We start from the raw sequence: 7,627 nt of genomic DNA on the forward strand, positions 1-7,627 counted from the left end.
CCCGGTTCAAAATTCTTCAGGGATGTCTTGCATTTCTTTGACCTCAGACCTCAAGACATCGGGCCCAATTCCGTGTCAAATATTTGCAACTTCCAAGTCTTTTGGGAGGTGTACTGTCGGTGTCAAAACCGACGGATCTCGGGTAGGGGGTCCCGAACTGTGCGTCTAGGTGGATGGTAACAGGAGACGAGGGACACGATGTTTTTTACCCAGGTTCGGGCCCTCTCGATGGAGGTAAAACCCTACTCCTGCTTGATTAATATTGATGATATGGGTAATACAAGAGTTGATCTACCACGAGATTAGAGAGGCTAAACCCTAGAAGCTAGCCTATGGTATGATTGTTGTTCTTGTCCTATGGACTAAAACCCTCCGGTTTATATAGACACCAGAGAGGGCTAGGGTTACACAGAGTCGGTTAAAATGGGAGGAGATCTGCATATCATATCGCCAAGCTTGCCTTCCACGCCAAGGAAAGTCCTATCCAGACACGGGACGAAGTATTCAATCTTGTATCTTCATAGTCCGGGAGTCCGGCCAAAGGTCATAGTCCGGCCATCCGGACACCCCCTAATCTAGGACTCCCTCAGTATCCCCTGAACCAGGCTTCAATGATGACGAGTCCGGCGCAAATTGTCTTCGGCATTTTAAGGCGGGTTCCTCCTCCGAATACTTCATAGAAGATGTTGAACACAAGGATAGTGTCCGGCTCTGCAAAATAGTTTCCACATACCACCGTAGAGAGAATAATATTTACACAAATCTAATCTGCTGACGTATTCCGTAGTAGGCCATGCTACGGCCAAGCCTTCATTCAAATAGTTTTACTGTCCCACCTCAGCGCGTTTAGCGAGGCGGTTTCTTTGGCACGTCTTGTCAAAGCAGAGATCGTGTCCCCTTATTCCGGGATTCTCATCAATACGGGCGTGGGTAACCCAACCGCGCCATTAATCGCGGCGCTTGGGAGATAAGCGAGTTTTACTAGGCTGGTGGGGGCACATAGTTTCGGCCGCCCATATAAGGGGATAAGGATCCGCCCTCTCAATCTACGCCTTCTTCCTCCTTTGCTTATCCATCTCCGTGCACTCGAGCTCCAGCGCCCAAGTCCTCACTTCCCACCTCAACCTTCTCCAATCATGTCCGGAGCGGGAGGTAGATGGATGGCCTCCACCGTCACGGAGGGGCACATCAAAAAGTTGAGGGAGGCCGAATACTTGTCTAACGACATCGCGCACCGGCTCCCAGATGAGGGGCAACTCATCCCCACCCCTAGGCCCCATGAGAGGGTGGTGTTCCTCACCCATTTCCTCCGTGGACTGGGCTTCCCACTTCACCCATTTGTCCGGGGACTCATGTTCTATTATGGCCTGGATTTCCATGATCTGGCCCCGAACTTCATCCTCAACATCTCGGCGTTTATCGTCGTGTGCGAGGACTTCCTCCGTGTCAAGCTTCACTTCGACCTATGGCTGAAGATCTTCAGCGTCAAGCCGAAGGTCGTGGTCGGCCGACAAGCAGAGTGCGGAGGCGCCATGGTAGGCAAGATGGCCAACGTCACATGGCTTGAGGGCGCCTTCATGGAAACCATCAAAGTGTGGCAATCGGGGTGGTTCTACATCACCGAGCCGCGTGACCCTGAATGGGCAGCGGCCCCCAAATTCCGATCTGGCATCCCCACATGGCTCACATCCTGGAAAGAGATGGGCCTGTTGTGGGGTAATCCGGAAGAGGTGACCGGACTCCAAACATGCGTCCGAGACCTGGTGAACAAGAAGGTTAAACTTGTCAACGTGGTCCAGGTCAAGCTCTTCCACCAGATCCTCCTATGTCAACGACGGGCTTTCAGCTTATGGGAGTTCGACCCGGCCCAGCACCAGACTTTGTCCAGGCTTTTCGACACAAAGCACGAGGATGCCTGGAAGGTGCTATTCAAGAGCTCCGAGGTCTCCCCTCCCGTCACCGAGGATCACGGATTCTGCGCAAAGCGCCAAGCCACCAAAGTAAGCTCGTTTTTGTCCTTTACAGGTCTCTTGATTTTCACAGTTTGATTTTATGCAGGATCTAAACTCCGCTCCTTTGACAAGACTGGAAGAGGACGTCCGAACAGTTTGACTGTCCAGCCCCTTTGCCCAAAGAGCCAGCAGATGCACGTTTAACGAAGCTGCTGGTCCCGGCACCTCACGTGGTGCTGGAGAAGAAGGCCAAGAAGAAGGCCACGGGGACTCGAAAGAGTTCCCGGCGCCTGGTGGTGTCGGATTCATCGCCCGACGACCCCGAAGTGCCCTTCGCCTCCGAAGACGAGGAGGAGAAGGAAGAAGCCTCTCCCCCTCCAGCGGGGGGAGGAAAGAAAAGGAAGGCCGCCCCAATTGGGGAGGTCGGAGGGTCCAAGAAGGGGAAGACCCTTCTCCCGGACTACGCCTCCGACGCCGACGATGGCGAAGAGGAATGGCCATCCAGGGTCAAGCCCCTGGCCAAATCGTAAGTATCCGAATACCAGAATAACTCATGGTGTTCCCCTATTGTATAATACCTTCTGACACCGAATTCAATTATGCAGTCCGCCCAAGGCTCAACTCGGTGATTCGTCGAGTGGCTCCCTGGATTCGTCGGATGTGAACAGCGCTTCACTCCCGACGGCTACCTCCCCTCGCCCTACGGACGACGCCGAGGTGGAGTCCTAAAAGGGGCTAAACCAAGAGAAGGTGGTCCTGGAGGCGCCGCAAGGCGACCTCCCCGATTCCAGGCCCAAAGGGATGAATCCACAGAGGGATCTAAGTCCGGCCCTGGGCCGGACACCACTCCGGAACCTTTAGTGATTCCGGAGTCCGGCAGGCGGCCCCCTCGCAAGAAGGGCAAGCCTACAACGCCGGCGGCCTCCATCCAACCGGAAGCGCTGGACAATTTGTTGGAGGTGCTTGACGGTGCCTCCATCGATGAGGAGCACCGCACTGTTATGAGTGCGGTGATCAAAAAGGTTCAGTCCGCCAAGAGCGGGCTGACAGAAGCCTGTACCAACCTTCTAACAGGCTTTGAGCTATGTATTTAAAACATGTAAAAATGTTACCACATAGACAGTAGCCCCTGATGCTCAGTTTGGTGTTCGGAAAGAAAAGTGGGACTGAGGATCTAAAAAGATATACGCAGGAGTCTAACAGAAATATGCCAATATGGGAATGCAGGTTGCGCTGCTGACCTCTGCCGCACTGACTACGGAGGTCGACGCATTGAATCAGAGCCTCGAGCGGTCCGAGAACGAGCTCGGCCTTGCCAAGAAGCAGCTCGAGGACAAGGAAGGTTTGTAGTACCTTATGTAAGTGTATATATAAATACCTGGTTGCAAATAATGACAGGACCAACATGAATATTACAGGGGCCACAACCGAGGTGGCAACCCTGAAGGAAGCGATGTCCAAGGCCGAAGACAGTGCGGCCATGGAGCGCACCGAGCGAGAGAAACAAGAGGTGCAGGTGGCGGAAGTGCGGCAAGAGCTCGATGCTCTTGTGAAAAAACATGAGAGTTTAGAGCTTGACTCGAAGACTCGAGAGTCCGAGCTTGCCTCGGCACTTGAAAGCGCCAAATCTGCCAAGGCTGAAGCCCAAAAAGCCCTCCAGGAAGTTGAGGTGGTGAAGAGGATTGCGGCGGGTAAGGCATTCTTTATGCAAAGCAAGCACGTGAAAGTAAATTACCTATTACTTACCCGAATCCAGAGCTCTCCCGGAGCATTCACAGATCTTCCCCGCAGTGTATCCGACGCTGCCGCATTCTACCGGGCTGAGGAAGGAAGCTCGACAGAGAAGGTGTTCTGGTCCCAGTATGTTGAGGCCGGACACTCGGTGCCCCTGAGCGACCAGCTGAAGCAGCTGGTTGAGCTTCACAAGGCAGCCGAACAGGCCATGAAGGGCCTGATAGGCTGGCTGTGGCTTGGGGAGGTCATGCCTTTGAGCTACTTTGGGCTGGTGCGACGGCTGGTGGATGCCTGTCCCCGGCTTGAAGTTATCAAGCGCTCCGTATGCATCGAAGGCGCCCGTAGGGCTTTTGCCCATGCTAAAGTGCACTAGGGCAAGCTGGATGCTGAGAAGCTGGTGACGGAGGGGCCACCGGAGGGGAAGGAGCATCGCAGGCCCGAGATGTATTATGAGGGCGTCCTGAAGGGTGCCCGTCGTGTGGCGGATGAATGTACCAGGGATGTAATTTTTGAGTAAACTCGCTCGTGTTTATCCTGTGCGCTGAAAACTTGTTCATATGCGGTAAGCAACGCTTTTTGAATTTAAAATATTACCTTCTATGCGGCCGTTTATTAAATCTAAGAGATGCAAGTCGTCGGCTTCTACCCCCATGCCACGAGTGCTGGGGTGTTCGGGATAAACCCGAGCGCTCTTTTTCCCATTCTTGGGTCCATCGAGGGAGGCGCTCAGCACAGCGAACAAGGCCATCAGACTTATAATGCTTTATCACTCTCACTTAGCCATAGAATTCTATAATTTTAAATTTCTGCGAAGCCCCTAGTATTCGGAAGACCGAGTTCGGGGCGCTATCCACGCCTAGGCCGGACAAAGCCAGCTCCTCGCTCTAAGCGGCATAAGTCTTTAAGGACTCGAAAAACCTCTCGAACAGCGACCGGTCTCTCACCCTATCATGACGGTCAGTTTTAGCTTTCTCTACTGAGGTGTTAACCCAGCTCAACTGGGGTACAATCGCAGTAGTTCTCCCAGCGCTACCTTAGCCGACATAGCAGAACGTAAGGTACCAAAACATGGGAGCCGGGCAAACCCAACTATTAACCCAAGACATGATTCGGAGCCGATGCATATAATGCTATAAGTTCGGGGTGCCGCACTCGTGAGAGTGTTCGGTCTTCTCACACCGTATTATGGGGTACTTAAGCCCCTGGTGTATTGGCCGTACCAAAGTGTACGGTTGCATAAGGTCATAACTGAACATATTTATAAAAAATGAATGCAATAATAGACAAGAGCTATGCATTGTTTATTAAAAGGGTTGCTATGAGAGCAGAACAATAAAAATAGTGCAATAAGCAAGAGGTGGGATTATTTGAGATGTCCCCCTCCAGGGGCAAGCTGCGAGACTTTAAGTAAGACAGGTATTTAACTCGTTTTAGAGACCACCTGGACATTTGACGTGGCTTGTTGTCTCCCTGGCTGTTACATCGTATGTTCGGCGATTGTACTGCCGGACAGGCCTTCCAAATAGTGGAGTCCTGAAAGTATATATATATAAAAGAAATGGCAAAATTGGGAGCCCCTAGTGCGGTTGAGCCACATTCTGGGCGTGCCGTGGTTGTGCCCCTCCCCTTATGCCCATGGTATTTCCAAAGCGTAATTATGTACGCCTGGTACTGGTATCGCAATCTCGTGAGGGCTGAGGTTGGGGCCGCACTGCTATGCTTGCTCGGAACGTGCGAGACGATCTTGTTGTAGGTTACTTCGGGCGCGCTTGACGTTGTCCGGACGCTTAACAGCCGGACTGGAGAATTGCCTTGAGAGGCTACTTTGTACTTCCACCACCAGGGCCGCCGTGTGCTCCTCTGTTCGGAGAGAGCATTCGGTGTTTCCGTTGACCGTAATGACTCCGCGAGGGCCTGGCATCTTGAGCTTGAGATATGCGTAGTGCGGCACCGCTTTGAATTTTGCAAATGCGGTTCGTCTGAGCAGGGCGTGATAGCCACTGCGGAACGGGACTATGTCGAAGATTAACTCCTCGCTTCAGAAATTATCCGGGGATCCGAAGACCACTTCGAGTGTAACTGAGCCTGTAGAGCTGGCTTCTACACCTGGTATGACGCCTTTAAAGGTCGTATTTGTGGGTTTAATCCTTGAGGGATCTAAACCCATTTTTCGCATTGTATCCTGATAAAGCAGGTTCAAGCTGCTGCCGTCGTCCATGAGGACTCTAGTGAGGTGAAATCCGTCAATGATTGGGTCTAGAACCAATGCGGCGAATCAACCGTGACGAATGCAAGTGGGGTGGTCCCTTCGATCAAAAGTGATCGGGCATGAGGACCATGGGTTGAATTTTGGGGCGACTGGTCCAACACATAGACGTCCCTGAGCGCACGCTTCCATTCCCTTTTGGGGATATGGGTTGCGTATATCATGTTCACCGTCCGCACTTGTGGAGGAAAGCACTTCTGTCCTATGTTGTTCGGCGTCGGAGCTCCTCCTCGTCATCGCTATGCAACCCCTTGTCTCTGTGGTCGGCACTTAACTTGCCTGCCTGCTTGAACACCCAACAATCCCTGTTGGTGTGATTGGTTGATTGTTCGGGGGTGCCGTGTATCTGGCACGAGCGGTCGAGTATCTGGTCTAAACTGGATGGGCCTGGAGTATTTCTTTTGAATGGCTTTTTCCGATAACCGGGTTTAGAGTCTCTCAATCCGGCATTAACTGTCGTATCCTCAGTATTGTCGCCGTTAATACGGCGCTTGTGCTTGTTACGACGCAACCTGCCATTGTTGTCCTTGGTATCCGAATTACCAGGGCTCTTGGTCATGTTATTGCTACGAGCTAGCCAGCTGTCTTCTCCCGCGCAAAAGCGGGTCATGAGTGTCGTGAGGGCTGCCATAGATTTCGGCTTTTCCTGTCCAAGGTGCCGGGCAAGCCATTCGTCATGGATGTTATGTTTGAAGGCTGCAAGGGCCTCTGCGTCCGGACAGTCGACTATTTGATTTTTCTTGGTTAGGAACTGTGTCTAGAATTGTCTGGCCGATTCCTCTGGCTGCTGAATTATGTGGCTTAGGTCATCGGCGTCTGGTGGTCGCACATAAGTGCCCTGGAAGTTGTCAAGGAATGCGGATTCCAGGTCCTCCCAGCAACCAATTGACTCTACTGGCAGGCTGTTAAGCCAATGCCGAGCTGGGCCTTTAAGCTTGAGCGGGAGGTATTTGATAGCGTGTAGATCATCGCCGCGGGCCATGTGGATATGAAGGAGATAATCCTCGATCCATATCGCAGGATCTGTTGTACCATCGTATGATTCGATGTTTACGGGTTTAAACCCTTCGAGGATTTGATGATCCATTACTTCATCTATGAAGCATAGTGGGTGTGCGGCGCCTCTGTACTGGGCTATATCACGACGTAGCTCATACGAGCTTTGCCTGCTGTGTTCGGCCTAGCCGTATTTGGCATATCCGGCGTGACGGTTATCGTTACGTGTCGTGGGGCGCCCACGCGATCCGTAGATCGATCTTGTTTGCCTTGCCTTGTCCTCCAATGTGTCTTGCAGGTCTGGCGCATTTCCCCGTGCCTTGGTACTTTTTGAGCGGCACCGGGGTGCGGCTTGAGTTGAGGGCCGAAAGGCCTCTCTGTCGCGGCCACGGGGTGGCCGATCGGCCGCATCATACGCTGGTGATGTAGGTTTAGTTGCTTCCTCCTCTAGTTGGGGTAGCAGCCTGCGCTTTGGGTAGCTTTTGGAGGGGCGTTCGAGTTTATACTCTTCGGCCGCAAGAACTTCAGTCCATCTGTCGGCTAGCAAATCTTGGTCAGCTCTAAGCTACTGCTGTTTTTTCTTGAGGCTGCTTGCCATGGCCATAAGCCTGCGTTTGAAATGCTCTTGTTCAACGGGATCCTCTGGCAACACAAATTCGTCGTCGTCAAGGCTTGCCTC

This window comes from Triticum aestivum, chromosome 5B (genome assembly GCF_018294505.1).
Source record: "Triticum aestivum cultivar Chinese Spring chromosome 5B, IWGSC CS RefSeq v2.1, whole genome shotgun sequence".
Taxonomy (NCBI): Eukaryota; Viridiplantae; Streptophyta; class Magnoliopsida; order Poales; family Poaceae; genus Triticum; species Triticum aestivum.